The following is a 20696-nucleotide window of genomic DNA, read 5'->3' on the forward strand; positions in this document are numbered from 1 at the left end:
GTTTATTGGAATCAGTGATTCAGCTTTTACGTGTTTTAAATCCTTTTATTTATTATTAAATGTTTTACTACCTCTCATTGTAGCTGGTTATTTAGTGAATATTTTAATAACTTGAGAGTGTTCATGTTTATTATAATAACAACAGGGCAACTCCGAAAAGTCTTACTGCTTGGGTTACATGCTACCATTTGTATTAATATATATTTTACCCAATTTTATTGAACACCCCCTTTTGAAGGGTATTGACTGGTGGCAGCCATTACCTTATAATCTGGGCAAAGGAACACAGCAGGAACTCTTTCCCAAGTATGTGTGTATATATGAATATAAGACATTTAAGAGTGAGTGTTTAAGATACCGAAAACTGGGACACAGTGCTCTGCAATGGTTAGTGCAGAGACTCATTTGGGAACCGGAAATGAAGCATATAGTCCAGTCCCAGGTTTGAAACCTTTTTCTCAGTGTACTCTTAGGGGAAATTGTGTATTTCTATCCCTGCTTTTAGTGACCCTCCCTGCTGGAGACAGTGGTGCTGATGATTGAGAATCCTTAGTTACTGCCCCAGGATAAAGAGGGCTCATCATAGATGTCTTGAATAGCAACCAGACCAATCATGAAAGTCCAATGCAGGCACTCACTGCCCACCACTCACAAACAACTCACTGCTAAACAGGAGCTAAATATAACCACAGATTTCAAGCTGGCACCTATGAAGCAGTTATCAGGCTTTCTGGGGATCAGCAGTCTCCAATAAATAATGTTCCTTTGCTCCTTCTCTCACCTGGTTCAAAACAGAAGGATTAATCCCAGGATGAGCTCTGAAAGGCAGAATGTGGCCACTCCAATAATTGGTAGTCTTGGACTAGATGCTTTTAAAGGTAAGATGGAAAAATGGATTAATATCTTATGAGCTGCAGTGTGCATTAAGTAGTTAGATACGAAAGAGGAGGTAACTTAAGTGTTAACAATCTAAGAGCAGAGCCACTAATTTTAAAAGAGCAAGCCAGATTGAAATGGGTGGGCACTACGTTTTCTGTCTTTGTGGAATACAATAGGAAAGCCAATAAATTTAACTAACTGAAGGGGAGTGATTTCACAAAATGATAATTTTGTGGTTACTCACAATAACCAATGAAAAAGGAAAGGGAAGGGAATATGTGGTCAAATTAACATAATGGGGAGGAAAACTATAAAGATAGTTGAGTTTAAAAATACAACAGCACCAGGGTGGCGGGTGGAAGAAAATGCAATTTCTATGTGACTCCCAAGAGACACAGCTGTGGTCTCTTTCCTACTTTATATACTCAGTGATTTGCCTAATGAATACTGATCACAGATAAACAATTACATTCCTGGATCTGGATGCACTACCTTTAGATATAAACTGCACAATGAAAAGGCACTTCCATACCACAGTGTATGGTTTTGATACCAGATATTTCTTTTGGGGCAGGCCTTCCTGGAGGATCTTTGCATCCTGTGAGGAGTTTATGATGGCATCATCATGTGCAAATTTGGTCAGTCACAAACCCTAAACATTAGCTTTGACCTCCAAGGAGTAGATGCCAAAGAGGAGTGAGTCAAGGACTGAACCTTGTGTTATATCTCTAGTTTCAGGTCTTTTGGAGATAATAGAGCTGCACAACCTAACTTCTTGGGTTCTGTTTGTGAGCTGATTAGCTACCCAATGAGTTACATGGACTGACATTTAGATGGGTGAATGTATCTATGATACCCGAGTGTGGGGTCATATTGAATGTCTTTGTGAGATCTAGATATGCAATGTTTTGCCCTTGCCCTTTGCTTCAGCAACTTTTTCAAAGAAGTTGAGCAGGTTGAGTGGACAGGACATATACTTTAATCCATATTGGGTTAGGTAGTGAATCTGTAGATTTCCTACATCCTTATATATTAATTCTATAATGATCTTTTCATTGCCTTACAGATAAGACTGGTCAGGCTTATTGGTCTATAATTATTTGGGTCCACTGAAGCCCGGTAAGAAATGCTGTACTTGTATTCCGTGTTTTCTATACTACAGACCATTTGGAAGTTAATCTTTTGTGCATAACATATTTGTTTTGGAAATGCTGTATGACTTCTGGATATGTTTTTATTTTATTTCATTTCTGCAATTTTTATAGTCTCACTGCATCCTGATCATTAAGGCACCACATAGATGTGTAACTAGGGGAGCAAATTGCTAAGAGGCAAAGTCCACAGATGCCAAATGGTCTTAAGTACCAGTAATGTTGAGAGGGTCACCAGATCAACAGACAGCACTGGGTAACAAAATAGCTAGTGACACCTCTGGCACCACCACTGAAAACAGGAAAAACAATATGAAATGAGGGATAATTTTATTTGATTATGGCTAGCACTGGTTGCTTAGCTGTAATCACTGTAACCTATGCTTTGTATAACTATTCATTTAATTTCTTGGCTCAACACACTACACTAAAAGCTGTTCTGCATATATGGACATAGTCACACTAGGTTTCAGCCAGCAACACTGCAGCAAATGTCATGGGTCTCTCTGTACCTTCCTGGAATGATGTGACAAAAGAGCAACAGTTCCATAAAGTTACGCATCATATGCTAACCTAGTAGACAAAATAGGATCAAAATGTGTTCATAGTCATACATGTCACTTCATCCGTGATGTATGTTGAGGACTGGGTATGCTCTGCACAGTCAATATCTTATTTTTTACTTTCATACTCCATTCCTGGCAATTGCATGTTCAAATAAGAAAGTTCATGTTTAAGAGATTCTGTCTGTCTGCTATAGCTTCTATTATATTGGTCTGTCTAGGACACTTTGACAGTAAGATATCATGATACTACTGCATATGAGAATGATTTAATACCTGTTCCCTTTTAACACGCATGGTCATCACTTCAAAATCAATGCAGGAAAAAACATTTAGAAATGTCATACAAAACTACTCTATTTTTGTGTCAGTGTCTTTCTTGTAGTTACATTTCTGTAAATTGCTTCCACCACAAGGGATATGAAAATGTATTCATTTCCTGACAGGGCATGCGGCACAGTTCATAGCACTCATTTAATGGTGACCGAAATCTCTATAGATGCACATGAACTTTGCCTTATAATCTTTTTTAGTACTGGCACAAAGGCTCAACCTAGTCATGTTGCTACACTTGGGACAACAACTCAGCATTTTTCGTCTTCGATAGACCTTTTTCTATTATGTATATAAACACTTAGTAAACTCCCTTTGCTCATCAGAACTGTGTTTTAACATTTGTTTCTAGTTTACATAGTTATCTATTTTGCCTCCATATCCTGCTGTGTCTCAATCTCATTTGCAAATACTTGTTTTCCATCTAGCAACAATTGTAATAATTTATTATTACCTTTGGCTGACAGTTGCAGCTTCTTGCAGAGCACCAGTTCAATGGCTTATCCATTCCTATCAAACACTACTGGGATGTCTGTTTCACATACACAAACAGTCAAGTTTTCTATATTATTATCTTCATAAGTCACAGGCACAAATGCATTGCTCCTATGGAGATAATTTTTTTCCCTGTGTTGGTGTTTAGTAGCACATCTGGCTTATCTAACTGTAATGAAAATAATTTTCTGTTCTTTATTGGAATCACTAACAGTGCTATTTTTGTATCTGTTTTTTCTTAAGTGTCATTCCTACGATTCCTGGGATGATGCACCGCTTTCTTTAATTAAGGCTTTATTATTTTAAGCATATTATGTTATGACATTTGTCTTCTGTGACATTTGGTTGGATTAGCCCCCATTTTTTGCTTCCCCGATTTCATACACATGCTTTGTTTCAGGATTGCCTTCAAGTACCCTTCTATTGCCAATTTCATTTTGTTTTTCTGTGTAGATATTCTCTCGGTACAAAAATCTTATTAGATCTTCTACAGCTGTTTTGATTACACCAACATTTTCAGGTTTGTGACATACTTTGGAACAGTGAAAACATTGTTAATTTTTTTAGACAAGATATATTATGTTAACAGCACCCTCAAATGCATCACAATGCATTTTTTATGTGTAATTGACTTATTTCTAATGATACTGGTATGTATAAAGATTGTTCGAATGACAATTTTTCCTTAGAAAGCAGTTATTGTTTTCACAACTTCTGCAACACAAATCATTCTCTTAATAAGTCTGCCAGCGCCTCTTCAAACTAGCAATTCTGAAAAAATCTATGCAGTTCTCCCATGTATTTTAAAATGCTTTTATATGTAATCTGTTTTTACAGCATTTACCAGAGATGTTCATTGTAACTGCTACTATAAACTCTCTCCAATATCTTTGAAAGAGTTTTCAGAAAGTTTTTCTGTGTAGCAGTATATATGCCGTATCTATTTACATCTCTATATATTTATATATATATATATATATATATATATATATATATATATATATATATATATTGTGTGCATGCATGCATATGTGTGTGTGTGTGTGTGTGTGTGTGTGTGTGTGTGTGTGTGTGTGTGTGTGTGCATGTGTTTGTGTGTGTGTGTCTGTGTGTGTGTGTGTGTGTGTGTGTGTGTGTGTGTGTGTGTGTATATATATATATATATATATATATATATATATATATATATGGATTCACTTCATAATCTCGAAATACTGAAATATCGAATTTCATTATCTCAAGACCATGAAACCGAATCCACAAAACACTGCAACAACAAAACCCCAAACCCAAAACTGCGAAATTCAAAACACCGAGCAAACCGCACACACTACACCATACATGCACCACAACACCCACATCACAACACAAACAAACAAAACTACACACATAAACACAACTCATACACACATAAGTAGGGGTGCAAGTCCCCCTGAACCCCCCATGTGGGGGCTGCACCTCTCACACCCCCCTACTTATATATATACTAACTCTGAGAACGCACAAACAGAAAACAAAAGCAGGCACATTCTCCAGTCCCTCACACACACATCAAACATATCAGCACACTCACATACACTCTAACTCCCACTCAAAACCCTTACAAGACACCCACTTACCTGACATAACACCTAGATCCACACACGACACCGTGCACCATCAACACACAATCCCAGACATTATATAGCGTAAGGCCATAACCGTGAATTTGAGATATTCAAATTCGCAATTATGAACTTTTGCTATTGTAAACATTCGGCTTTATAGTCTCGAGATACTGAAATTTGACATTTCAGTATTTTGAGATTATAAAGTGCTCCCTTAGATATATATATATATATATGTATATATATATATATATATATATATATATATATACATATATATATATATATATGTATATAAATTTATACATACAATGACACCAGTTACATAGTTCAGTTAAGCTACCCTTTTGATACTCTGGTACACTTTAGTACATCATTACCTTCCTCTCACTTCTCTCATTTTTAAAGTTATATGGTGTATAATATGAATCTATTGTCTTAATAAAGACTGATCATATTTTGCATGACAGCATCAGATGCATTAATATGTCCATCATGCTCCTCCATTTTGAAGTTGTGTCCATGTTAAAAACGTTTTGTATAATTATATGAAAAGTTTTCTTGTACAAACACATTCATCTGCGCGTGACCCTGTCTGTGTTTGTTCAAGCAACCAAAACTCATTTAGAATAATATCACATATATTTGTCTGACAAGTGTATAAAATATGCTTTATTTTGTTTTTACTGAATTCATCTGTTTATGAAATTAACTATTTTCACTTGTTTTAACATTTGTTTTCTAGCCCCTTTTAAATGCAAAACATACTGTATACTGCCATTAACATTATCAGTTATATTGTGCACATTAATTGCTGTACTATCTGACCATTAATACATCTCTTTCACAAGAAATTTATATAACCACTGCTTTGAAAAAAAAGTTTGTGTGTTATTTACAAGTATGCATTGTATTAATCAGTCTGTTGCTTATCACCTCAAATCATTCTGCACCACTCTTTCATAACCTAAATGTTCTTGAAATACCTTTTTACTATGCATACTCATTTATAATTCCTTTTCTGTTGAAATTTTACTCATACCTCCTTCTAGTATGCCATCTTTGTCATTAAGAAAATTCTTTCTCAGCTGATCTATTGCCCCTTCTGTTAAATTCTGATGTTTTCTGCAGCTGAAAATCCCTCTGCATAAATCAGCCTTATCAACTGACAGATGTGAATTTGCACAGTAACTGGTTCTCTAGTTTGGCTCCCCATATAGGATGTGCATGTCTGCATATCATCCCAATTGTTCATATGGGTTGAAAAAAACACTCTTTTGGACACATCTCAGTCGAAGATGTTTCATCAAGTGCTTTTGTCTTATAATAGACAGATTTTGTCATAGCTCGCAGCGTATCTGCATTGGATTGTTTTTTGGGTTTTTTTTTTGTTTTTTTTTTTTTGCTTCAGCTCTACTTTGACACTTCTGTTAGGAACACTGATGTTTATTTGTTGATCTTGGATTTTTGCTAGATTCTTTGGATTCCACCCTTATGGCAAAGGCATACTGATAGCTAATACTAGCAAATTTTTAAGCTACTCACATGTGTGCATGTTATGTTTGAGAGACAGTTTATTTTAGATCCTGTGTCAGATTGGTATAGCATGCAAAATTAGGTCTCTGCCTTATGTGTTCACCTAAGACTCTGAAGAAGAAATGGTGATTATCAGAAAAAAATGATGGTTCTGACACCAGTCGTTGTCTCATTGACGCCTTTCTGTAGGATGTCAGCATCACTTGGGGAGATAATAGTAGCTCCTAACTTGCAATCATCTGTGAACTTTGTCAGCCAGAGTCCCTTCATGTTGGCCTGGACTTCAGAGAAGTAGATATCAAACAGGAGAGGACCCAGGACTGAACCCTGTGGTACTCTACTCATGACTTGGAGTCAGCTACTTTCAGACTGTGGGTTCCATCTGTGAGCCAGTTTGCAACCCTTCTAGTGATATAGAGGTTGATGCCTAGCTTAGTAAGTTTTTTTCTATGATTCCTGAGTGGGGAATAGTATCAAAGGCCTTGGCCAGATCAAGGTAGGCTATATGAACCACCTTACCTTCATCCACAGCTCTGGTGACTGACTCAAAGAAGTCAACCAAGTTGAGCAGGCATGATATACCCTTCATCAAACCAAACTGTGTAGGATACAGAGTTTGGAGATTCCCTATATCCTTGTTTATTATGTCCATAATGATACATTCTATAGCTTTACACATCAAACTCGTCAGGCTAATGGGGCGATAGTTCCCGGGGTCTGTAGTCACTCCTCCTTTGTGGAGAGGGATGACTGTAGCAGTGTGCCATTCGGTGGGGACAAAGCCTGAGGTGAGGCTGTGATTGAACAGTGCACACAGGTGAGGTGCCAGTTCAGTCTGTAGTTCATGTAGAACACAGCCAGGGATACTGTCAGGTCCCATAGAAGCTGTATTCTTTGCTGTTTTAACCTGTGCAGCAGAAATACTGTGTACCTGGCAATCTACTGGTATTGTGATTGGTCTTTTGGGGTGGAGAGAGGGGTAAAGTTAGCACTGAATCTGTCCGGCAGTATATTTGCCATATCTGTTGGCTCTGTATAGAAGATACCATTGTGCAGTAGCTCAGAGCAAATCTGGGTATTGCCATGGAGATTCTTTACATAATTATAGAAGGCCTTGTGGTTGTCTTTACTATCTGCTGCAATTCTGTTTTCATAGCTAGCTTTAGAGGATTTGAATAGGGATCTCAACCTTTTGCTGAGGCTGATAAGGGAGTCTTTCCAGTCTTGGGACTTCATCTTATTCTGCATCAGTTTCCTCCTTCTGTTGTAGAGTTTGTTTAAGGCAGGGGCCCACCAGATTAGCTTCCTTTTTTTTGAGGCGAGCGTCTTAGTTCTATTGGGTATGGCGAGATCCATGCATTTGTGTACATGTTTGTACAGTGCATTGGTGTATGATATGACGGTCATGCAACTATTCTCCATTTGCATGGGTGCCGTGCAGTTAGCCACCTCTGTTTTTTGGAGCCCAAAGTTAGCTTTGGAGAAGTATTTCATGGTGGTTACCTTTGTTGGGGGGGAGGTGGGAGGGATGTGGCTTTCCAAGGTGATTAGCTTGTGATTAGATCTAATCAAGGAGGAGTAGACTATTGGTGTGGAGCAACAGTCGCCCATGTTAGTAATGACCAGGTCAAGGATGTTGCTACCTCTGGGGGGGGGGTAACAATGAGTTGGTCCAGAGCATTGGAATTAATTAATTCCAGAAAGCATTGGGCAAGTGTATTGGTACATCGGTAGTTTTCCCAGTTAATGGAGGGGTAGTTGAAGTCACCCAGTAAGAGAGTGTTAGGTTGAACCCTAATATTCTCCAGGGTGCTTAGGAATGTGGAGTGTGAATCTTCAGACATAGCTGGGGACCTATAGCAGGCTGCAACCTGAATCTCTGTCTTACTCAATGTTAGCTGCACCTGACGTATCTCAGATGCATTATGTTGGGCTACCAGTCTGGAGGTGTGCACATCCTTTATGAATATGGAGACACCACCGCCTTTGGAGCTTTGTTCCAAGTTCTGGGGGCAAGAGGTGTGGAATAAGTTGTATCCTGGTAGTGCAGGGGTGCTTTCTGCTGCCTTGAACCAGGTCTCTGTTACAGCACAAATGTCAATGTTCTCCATTTTAAGGAGTACTTCGAGTGAGTGCCTTTTGAGATTTAGACTTCTAGCGTTGAGCAGCATGACCCTCAAATTGCATTTGTTTGTAGCTGTTACTATGGTAAATTGGTCTTTGGAACACCACCTAAAAAATGAGACCAAAGACTTGTGTCAGAACCATGGCCTTAAGCTCAATGCCAAAAAATGTGTCTTCATTCCCTTGGGGAAAAACCCAGTTCCCTTGAATTACCACATTAATGGTAGTCCACTGAACACAGAAGGCCTTTATAAGAGATCTGGGAACACAGGTTGACAGCAACCTTTCTTTTAACCACCACATCACCACTGTGGTCAGAAAGTCCTTCTATGTGGCACATTTAATTACTAAGGGTTTTGCATCCAGGAAGAAAGAGGTCATTGTCTCCCTCTACTCTTCCATCATTAGGCCAATCACCGAGTACAATAACCCATTTGGCATGTACCTCACTAGACACCTGCAACAACTGGAGAGGCCGCAAAAGTACCTCACAAAGACTATCCTAGGCCTTAAACACTTGTTCTATATGGACAGACTCAAAACCCCCCAACTATTCTCTGTCTCATATCACCTAATTAGAGGCGATCGCTGCTTGACTTACAAAGCCATGTCAAACCAGCTCTGTTAGAAATGCTAAATCTAAAGAAATCACAATCCTTCCACACCACACACTCCAGAAACTTTAACCTCACTACCACAATCAACAGAACATGCTGGAGGGACAGGTTCATAACCCAAAGACTGCCCATGCTATGGAATAGACTTCCCATACATGTCAAGCAGAGCACCTCACTGGCCCTCTTCAAGAGAAATTTGATGACCGGATGGGAAATAGAAAATTCACCTCAGGGATCACTCCAGTTGCTCTACTTGACAGAGGTACTAGGAACTAAGGTTGGGTGGCACGATGTCAGGGTAATCCTATGGGCTAGGCTTGTAAAGGCTCTAGGGCCATTAGCCTAGTACACACCTATGAACCTATGAATTAATAATTTAATGAAATTTGTACCACAAGTGCATAACATTTATAATCCTTTCTGTTATAAATATATCTTTTAATTTTTACTAAAAGTAAGCATTAGTGATCCCAGCCTGGAAAGTGTAATCATATGCAGGACAGCAGCTCCTGAAGGTTGTTTTTTTCTGAAAGTCCTTTAACAATCATATCCTAGCTGCAAGGTACTTAAAATACTACTATGACTGAGACTGTCAATTGTTTTCACTGATCATTGCAATTAAAGTAGGAACATGTTCTATGATTTATTTTTATGGACTATATACTTCAACCACCAAGGAGTACCCCAGAGTGAGGTTAGCTATTTTATGTTTTGATAATAACCTCATTGAAGAGAGTGTTCTCTTATGTTCTGCAAAACATGTGGAAGTAATCATGCTGAATTTAATTTATTAAGTTTAACCAAACAGAACTGCTAGCGACTTTACTTTGTTCTTTCCTTTCTGAGTGCATCTGATCAAATGTCTAGTTAACTTGCACGAGTCAGCCTTGCTACAGGATATAGACAGTAAAATAACTGTCAACTGGGGATGTATTGCACTGTCCACAAACAAGTCACACATAATACTTTCAAGGTTTTTTTGTTAAATACAGACTGTTTCACTAGACAACAACAACATTCATCATCATATGTTCCATTAAGTTCCAATAGTAAATCAATATCCATAACAATTACATGACAACTTACATCAGCTGGCTAAGTATTCTTAGTCGCATTTATGTCAAATTATTCAGTTATGTTCATTCTCTCTTGAGAAGTTATAGCAAATTAAAAAGTTCTATGATGCCTGCAGCAGTTATCTCACTTTGACAGATGTTATTATATGCATGACTAAAACAAACGAAAGAAAAACTGAAAGTGGGTGCTACACTGAAAAAAACAATGTCACCAAATAAGGCTTACAGCTTTAATTTATACTTATAAACATATGAAGAGATGATATAGTGTTAAAAACTGAAATTTTACTTAAAGGTCATGTGTTTTTCATTTCGCCTCAATATCTTTAAGAGATGTTGAGCATTTTAAGACATCTCCAGAAGAGAGATTAGTAGCAGAAAGTTTTACTTTAGCACCTTTCCTTATCATGGCATCTGACTTTCAGACACACACAACTTTCTCCCACGCTGTATCTTGATCAATTTTATCAATATCCTTCTACATACCTACCTATCATGTCAACAGAGAAAAGAGAGAGAATATTCAGTCTGCATTTTATCTCCCTGAGAGAGATTTAATCAACTGTCCCTATGTTCCTGGATGCAGCATAAGTTGCTGTTTTTGATACGGTGATATTTCATCATCACTGGTACATAATAGAAGGGAAGCAGCTGGCAGGACGCCTGCTAGCTCATATCAAGCCATCTTGGATCCGTTGTTTTAAGAAAACCTTTCAAGTAGGAAGACATACCTTATTCATTAACAATTAATCTGTTATCAATTAATTCTCCTTCTGTGTTCTCTTTCCACATTTGTAAATTTAAGTACCCCTTCCGGGTTCCATTTTGGATAGTCATGTTCCAGCATCTCATGCTCCACTTGATTTCAGCTCAGTGCCTTTGTTTGTACTCAAGTTGAAGCAGGTTCGGATGGTATATCTTTGTAGTTTCCTTGAGTGTCAAGTGCACAAAACACAATATGCTGAGGAAACAGAATGCAAATGACAGTTTTCTATTTGGAATCACTGAAGGGTATGGTTTCTATGTACTTGTGCAAGCAGGGGTTCATTTGTTTCATGAGATTTCCCCATTCTTTGTGCTTGAGTGATCAATGAGTCATAATATATAAGGTCAGGGGGTATGGGGTGCTCATCCCCATGAGAAAACCTCTTACTGCTTTGAGCTTTTGCACTTTTGGTATTTTGAGCCTTTGTGTCCATTGTTGTGGTTTCACTGTGTCTTGTGAATTTAGGTTTCATAGGGCAACTAGCTCAAATAAACATCCATAGTCTCTAAAGGTACTTTCCTTGAGTTGGTGCAACTTAAAGGCAGCTTATATAGAGACTGGGGTTGTGGCAGCAGAGTCACCATGTTGTGTGGTGCAAAATGTTATTTCATTGTGTTGCCCAATTTTCTGTTTGTAGCAGAAACTTGTGTAACTGGACAGTTGTCAACATGTCTATGAGACATATGCAGACATTACTGAGGCATATAATTTCCTGAAGCTTATTATTAAGAAATATAAGATCAAGCTTTTTGAGGTATCATAACTCACATCCCAATGTCCCCATTGAAAAAATGCTGCTGCTGTAATACTTCTCTGTCATCCTTGAATTCCATAGTGTGTTTGGTGTGTCTTTTTTACCTCCACTGCAAATATTTTGAAAAATATTCAATTCAGCAAAGAATTTTCAGAGAAGCTTCATGATTTCAAGTTAGAATACTAAATTGATGGGTGGGAAGTAGCCTTCTGATGTTGAGGCTGGAACGGGAGTGTGTTCTCATCCATAAGAAGAAAAATATATGTATAAGCCACTTTCAGCATTCTGCTTTTGACTTTGCAGTTGTTGCTATTTTGTACTTCTTTGTTCTGTCCTGCAACAGCCACTGGTATGTTGCATGTTTTATTGGTAAGGCCTTTATAGGAACTTTCTCTTTTGTTGATAAATACATAAGTAATTCTTTGCATGCATCACTCAAATGATTTATTTACAATAATTTAACAACTGTACAGAAATGTGCCTTTAATGTCCAGTTAATTTTTTTGCATGATTATGTACTTAGAAATCATCAACAGTACTGTTTACCCTTTTATAAGGAACCATTTTATCTTAGCAGTTTTGTGGAGTCTAACCTTGAATTAAATTCTTTCCACTATATTTTCTTTACCAGGGAATACCAGGATATTAAACCTGCATAACAAATGCAGTACATTACTCCCCCCAGGATTCATGAAGCTTGTGCCAGGCGCAGGTGTAGAGTAGGCAGAATAACGCCAAATATGGCCGTCGAGCGATTCAGGTACGATCCAATACCACGTGCACTACCGGCATACGCCAGAACTGCGCAGCCCTCGGCATAGGTATGCTTATCACCCCATGCGCAGTGTCGCACCATGCAAATGAAGGCATATAGCGATTCATGAAGTGGTGCAGGTGTAGTGTAAGGCCACGTAAATGTAAACCAAAAAACATGGTTTACATTTTCCCAAACAGAACATCTGAGCTATGGAAGCGGACCAGACTCATGTATTACAAAGTTAACATATGCCAATGGCTAAATACACAGCCAATGGCATAAGAAAGGATGCACAACACCTAAAAAACAACTTTAATGTCATGTCCACAGTAATGCAAAGTACAACCGCAGGGCATGTGTGCGCAAACTGGAACATAAAGAAAATATATAAAAATGTCATAAAATCGCAATGTAATACAAATCAGGTGTACACCATAATACACAATGGTAGGCATGGAACACCACAACCAAAGTGCAAGGGTTGCTAAGGGCCTGCGACAGTGTTTGGTGCAGTAACTATGAATTAGTAGTCAATGCCATGCAAATGAGGCAGATAATACTGAATCGCAAATGTCCTGCCGGATGAAGGTTGAGCCATACGGTGCAGCGCTATAACACCGAGGAGTGGCTCAGAGGAGATACATGACATCAGCAGAGGGGTGTGCCACCGTAGCAGTAAGCACATTGGAGCAATGCAAATCTGGCCTGGCCATTGCTAAGCAAAGCTGCAGGACAGGGGTGGAGAGGAAGGTATAGAATCGTTTAGTTGAGAGCACACATGGTGCCCAAAAGCGCATGTGTACGGGGATGAAAACATGCCCGAAACCCAGTAAGCGGATGCACGCGAACAATAGCACAAACAGGAAGGTCAGGGAAAGAAAAGAAGGAAATGCCGAAATAGGGTAACTGGCATACTAATGAGCAATCAACACCAATCAACTCACGGTGGCCAATCGACGGCAGCTGTCAAGTCTGCTCGCAGAAACCTGCAAAACAGGATAAGGGAGGCATTGGAATGCAAAGAAAGGAGGGGAGGCATTGGATTGCAAAGATAGGAGATCTGTTATAGCAGAGCAAAGCAAACCGACAGTAGACCGGCAATAGCACACATTACGCAAGATACGCCAGGTCTAGGAAAGTACAAATTAAAGCAGGCTGCCATATGCATGCCAGAAAATGGTAGGTGGAACGTGCAGAAATGTAAAGGGAAGGTCAAGAGGTAATCCACGGCAGCCAAATGTAATTCAACACCAAAGGCACCACAATAGTAGTTCCGGTAGTAAAACACATAAGATATCCTGTAGCTATGATCGTACATACACACCTTATGACATCATCAGTGTTCACAGCACAATAGTATAAAGTGTGAAAGCACCCTACACACACCTGTGAATTCACAAACACTGCACCATAGGTGTAAACACACGGGGAACTTTTAAAATGTACATGTTGGGAGCTGCCATAGCTGTGATTCATCAGCATGTGTTAGAGACTGACGGTGTTGAGGAGGATGATGCCGACAACCACCGCAGGCCTCAGAGGAGTAGAAGAGTGTTCAGACCAAGGGTAACCTACCAGGGGCTACATGATCTGGAGATAGTAGAGCATTACAGGGTGGACAGGGACATCTTACAGCAAATAGTGGAGCTGTGCCGGCCACGCCTGAGAACCAGAAATAACAGAGTGGAACCCATCCCAGTGGACATGAAGGTATGTGTAAGCATGCGAATTCTAGCCACAGGTACCTTTCAAAGGCCAACTGGAGATATAATGGGGATCTGACAGGCATCAGCATCCAGGGTACTACACCAGTTCCTGGATGCCATGTTACCACATGCCAATGAGCATATATACTTCCCCCGAACTCAGGAGGAGTTGGCCAGCAATATGCGTCACTTCCACCGTGTGGCACACTACCCAGAGGTACTGGGTGCGATAGACTGCATGCACATACAAATCAAGTCACCACCCGGTGAGCATGGTAGGCGCTACATAAAACGCAAGAGATTCCACTCCATCAACTGCCAGGTCGAGTGCAATGCCCAGGGCATAATCATGGATGTGTGTGCTGGCAGCACTGGAAGCTACCATGACTCCCATATCTGGCATGCCTCACAGCTGTATCAGGTATTTGTCAGGGGGGACATCCCACATGGCCACCTTGTGGGGGATGCTGGCTATGCACTGGAGCCATGGATGATGACTTCCATCAGAAATGCACACACACCCATGCAAGAACGCCATAATGAGGCACATGCACAAACCAGAATCATCATAGAGCGTGTGTTCGGGATGCTGAAATCACGGTTCCGGTGCTTGGACACATGTGGTGGAGCCTTGCAGTACTCTCCAGGCACGTGTGCCCACATCGTCATAATATGTGCCATGCTACATAATATGATCCTGCGGAAACAGCTGCAGCAGGGACAAAATGGTGAAGGCCCTCATAGCCACCACATTTGCCAAGGCCATCACAGGCACAGAGGGATTCAGACCATGAACGCACTGTGCCAGCCCCAGTAGGCAGATGGAGGCGTGCCCAATATGCCTACACCTTGGCAAAGAGGGAATGTATAGCACATACGCTGACAGTGTAGGCCTCTACGGACTGACACACCTCTCCACCTGCACACACAGTAAAATGGATGGCACACAAGCACGACCACCTATAAATTGTAATGTATAGGTGGCCCACTGTGTGAATCCTACATAGGCAGCCCTCAAACACTGTATACACAACAGCTATTGGAACACGGAATGTCAACACCTGAGCAGTACATGCGCCTATCAGTATATGTTGGTGCTGTGTGCATAGGTTCCCAGGTACATCGGTAGGCACATGGCCGATTGTCAGAGGCCATACACCAAACGGGGCAAACAGTGTCCACTGTTACCACAACATCGAGTAACCAACTGTCTCGTAGAGGAGCAGAGGCAATCGTGGGAGCACATGTGTTTAAGCACTGTTCTGCAGACACTCAGCATGGAGTCCCTGCTGCGTTATTGAGGGGCTCCACATAATATAATCATGGATGTTGTGTCAAGGCATGATGTGTACCCATGACAGGTATTCGACACCCCAGCATTCTCCACCCACGGTTGTTTGAAGGTGTAGCACAGTATCGTGTGTGGCTCACTGTGATATACATACCCAATGCCGGAGCACATACAGTAAACATCACATGGACATACCATTAACTAGACTCATCAATATGTAAACTAACTGAGTTACCCATGTGACTGCAGTATGGAGTAACAGCTGTAGTGTACTCCACGTACAAAACGACATAACACGTGTACAAATCCCAGATGGCCATATGTTAAATGCAGTGATAGTCGTGCATGTTCCCGGTCCCACATCCTGCAAGGGATGTAACGTAATCCCGAAGGCACGAGTAATGCATGTCAGATGCAGGTCATCAGATCATATGTTTAGCACGTTACGGAATATGCATTGCCCACTGCTGGTAAGCGACATTTAAATATGACTATATGGATATGCGCAAAACAGGGATAAGCTACTCCGAATATCGTGCACATCACGGTGAATGATGTCCAGAACAGGTGAAACCAGCATTATTTACCCCTGTACTAATAGCGCCTGCTCTGAAGGGTAAAATGACCACTGCCAGGTGTAGAACACGCAATCATGTATAGAATCACCTAACACTATTGCTAGGCAAGATGTACCTATGGTAGGGTTGCCACCTCTTCAAATTACTAATGTGGGACATACGTCAGATGTCTGCAGGCCGACACATACACCCAGCCAGTACAGAAAGCAGAACTGCACTGTTTTGCCTAGATAAAAGCTCATTCTTGCAATGTTTACTTACTTATTCTGTTTGTTGGTTCAGATACAGAATAACTGTTTTATATGATTATTACATAAACTATAGGAAATAAGTATGTTCTAAAATCACAGGACATTTGCCATGTTTACAAATATTTTGCAGGACACAACTGCCCAAAGAGGGACTGTCCCTCGCAGAGTGGGACAGCTGGCAACCCTAACCTATGGCAGGTGTGTAATGTGACAGGTACAGACACAAACGTGCGGAGTCCAGGAAACAGTATACACCAACAAGTACACAATGAAAGGTGTAGCTTGCCTGTCACTTTCCCCGTCAGATATATATATATATATATATATATATATATATATATATATATATATGTACACATATATACATATATATAATACAGATAGAAAGGGCGATAGAGTGATATATGTTGATATATACGGATTCAGCGATATCTGCAAATATATATAGATAGGTCAACGACATTCATAATACCTTGGAGGTACAAATACTTAGGATACCGCCAACTATGGAATGTGTAACATACCGACATGTGTAACCACGAGGCTGAAAGACCGAAAGAGAACAGTACAACCGCGAGTAATAGTATGATGATATGAATGGATAATTCGTTACCGTTGCCAGTGTTGCGGTCCATGTAGGTACTGTGTTCAACTGTGTGTGTGAGTGCCGTAGTCTGTGTATGTGTGTGTTGAGGGTGCCATCTGCGTCCCCGTGTGACTGTAATGTGTGTGTGTGTTCGCATCATGTGTCTGCTAGTGACAACTCGGAGGTAGATGATTACGGTAGGTGTGGGTATAGCTAGCCGTAGGCATATGATCACCACCTGTCCCACATTAGGAGGGACAGCCCCTCCCTGGGCAGGTGTGTCCTGACATAAAACATTACAAAGGGCAAATGTCCAAGATTGTAGGACATTAATATGTCCCATACATAATGTAATAGTTGCATTAAATAGCTATGCCTGTATGTAAGAAATGTGAATGTTACATGCAATATGATAAGTAGTCAAAGTCCAACAACAATAGGTATGTATTGAGGATAAAAGTATGTGCTATCCTGTGTACTGACAGTGGCTATGTGTTGGCATGTAAACACAGCTTTGTGTCCTGGACGTGTCCAACAATGGCCATATGAAAAGGTGTCAACCCATGGCAAAGAGGTTCTGTCACCAACACAACCGCAATGACTGCAAATATCTGGGACAGAAATACACGGGATAGCTGTCATGTAGACATATCCCTTTACATATCGCTGCAATTCCGGAGGTATGGAAGTATCAACCTCACCTGCATACTATATAGAAACTAATTAACAATGGCCCAATGTACAATCCCGTAACATAAGTCTACTAACTGATAGCTCTTTAATAAGGGATGGAGCCCACACACATATATATGGAATATGTAGAAATGCAAGCCCCACAAACCTGTATATGGTACATACACACACCAACATCTCCCACACTAGAAACTATAGCAATACAGACTGTAATAACAGCACAAACATCCAGTCAGTCAATTACAACTGCAGAACCATCGACATACCTTGTGAGAGACACAATTAAAGGCGCCATGCAAAATTGCAGCCATTGTATAATGGAACAAATGGCGATGTTACAGGTTTTGTTTGCAATAGTCCGTTAATAGACGTTGGGATGACAGGTATACCCACATGTTAAACCACATACTCTAGCTGTCACACACAATCCACGGGGGACATGAATCCAAAGTATACTTGTCTCTATGCATAGCAGTTGCAATTACACATAACAAAACGCAATACAGGCCATCTCCCCGAAGGTAGGGCAAATGGCCAACGCCCAAGTGGAGAAGTCAATTATACCCCACTGTTGCCACGTAATTGGCGAATGTAGTAGCTGCAAAGCTGATATGCAAGTAATTAGTCACTCAGAATCACCAATAGGCGACAGGAAACCACATGTTACAGGTATCGACGTATATAAGGAAGACTTGCCAGACATTCAAACCGTATGCTCATACAAAATACCCGTGTAAGCAGTGTGAGAGAGATAGAGACGAAAGTACATAACGATAACAAGGTATGTAGAACACTCGGTATGTAAGTATATGTATAGCATGTTTTGTATTAATTATTTTCTGTATGTATAGCTCGTTTTGCATTAATTAAAAGTGTCCGCAACGCATAACATGGGAAAAGGTATGTATGTAGTGATGTCTTGCTGAGCATACTTAAGCTTGTAGAAACTGTGCATCCAGCTGTGGGCCACAAGGTACACATCACAGACACCACAAGGGATGCTACATGACGGCTTTAAAGAGAACAATTACATACAAACCGCCATCAGTAGTAGGGTATGTCCAAGAAGTACGTGCCATAGCTGGGGATACTATATGTTGATATACTGTCACAGTAGGCATGTGTATGGGCATATAACGACAATGACATGTCTAAGGTGGTCCCGCTGTGCAAGTATGCTTTGCATTATGGGATACTATGTAAAATATGTGTAATGTATAGTATTGTAGGTAGATATGTCAGATATTCTACACAGCATAACAGGCATATCATGCATACCACAGGTATCGTCTATTGGCATGTACAATAACAGGATACATATGGCTTGTAGGCATGGGACATTGCAATAGCATGATAGCTAATCTAAATGGAAGGGCTACCAAGTAACCATGCACAAAGGACATGTAATAGCTTCACAGGTTCATAGTGGGGTACTATGCAGTCTGGCAAGTCTATGTGTAAGCACAACCACAGTGTTCACACCAGTGGCACCTCTCTAGGGTAGTGTCCTGTGATCAGCAGAGCCATGTGTTACCTGCACCCCTGCACAGTACAGCCACTGCAGTGATCCCTGGTGTACATGGGTGTCCCAAACACCAAGGGAGGTATCACATGAACAGTGCTACTGAGTGTCCCTGCGTGATGTACATAGGAGTCATGTTCCAAAGCATGGTGAGTGTCCGGTTTGGGAATGTAACCATCAAGCACATCCCACTCATTGTTGTGTGTGTGCACATATCCATGAGCATGTTGCTCACAGTGGCATCTGCGTATGTCGCATATGTGGAGTATATCCATTAATATTGTTGTGGACATGGGCCCTGTCTGTTCAGCAGAGGTCACCCCTGAGTATGTAGTATGCAAATGTGTACAGACATGGTGTCCATAGTTCAGCCGCATACCTTAGCTGTCAGAGCTCAATAAATGTCATGGCGTGTTAATGTTGTGGTATGTAAAGCTGTAGGTGTTGTGTAAGGTACACCCTAAATGGGGTGGTGTACCCTTGAACGTGTGTAGAAGTCTTGAGTTCAGAGGTACAATGGGTGCCTATGTAGCAGTTACACACCCAGTACAGATAGGTGTGGCCATGTAGAAGGATATCCACGCCACAGTGGCAATACGGTAATCACAGGAGTGGATGTGACATACGTGTGTACTGCAAACATGTACAATGTGACACGTATGTAGGGAACTTCCACCTTTGTGATAATGGGTGAATGGTGTAATGTAAAGGTGATGTCCATGGACCTTGTGTCATGCAGCTTGAGGCCATGATATTCATATCAGGTATCTGTCACAGTGACACCCATATGGATGGAGTCAGTATCAGCTGGTGGATCAATCATGGTGCTTTGTATGCAGGGGTTTGTAAAGCTAGGCAGGGAAAGTCCCTCTGTGCTAGCCTGTACCTCAGGGAAGCATATACTGAACATGAGGGGCCCTATGACTGAGGACTGTGGTATGCCAAATGTAACTGAAATGCAGTAGGTACTATGGTATGCTACCCTCATTGTGTGTCCTGTCCATGAGCCACGTTGCATAACATCCTGAGACACAGGGTACGATGTGCAGGTGGATGTGTATGTTGTCAATACCAGAATGGAGAACGGTGCTGAGAGGCAATGAGAGGACAATGTAGGATGTGTGGACTCCCATACCATCATCAAGTACCCTGGTAACTGTATGAAAGGAGTCCACCAGGTGTAGGGGCCATGCTCTGGCCCTAACAAGTCCAACCCGGGTGGCATCAAAGGACCGGAGCCCAACAATGTCTCTGTGAATGACGTCCTTGATGATGTGCCCCATAGCCGTGCAGAACAGTCCAGTCAGGTGTGTAGGACTATAGTCCCACTCGTGCATTGTGGTGCCACCTGTGTGGAGTGTGATGAATGTTGCTGTGTGCCATTCAGGGGCCACAATGTCTGATACAAGGC

This window comes from Protopterus annectens, chromosome 1.part0 (assembly GCF_019279795.1).
Source record: "Protopterus annectens isolate FY-2018-M chromosome 1.part0, PAN1.0, whole genome shotgun sequence".
Classification (NCBI taxonomy): Eukaryota; Metazoa; Chordata; order Ceratodontiformes; family Protopteridae; genus Protopterus; species Protopterus annectens.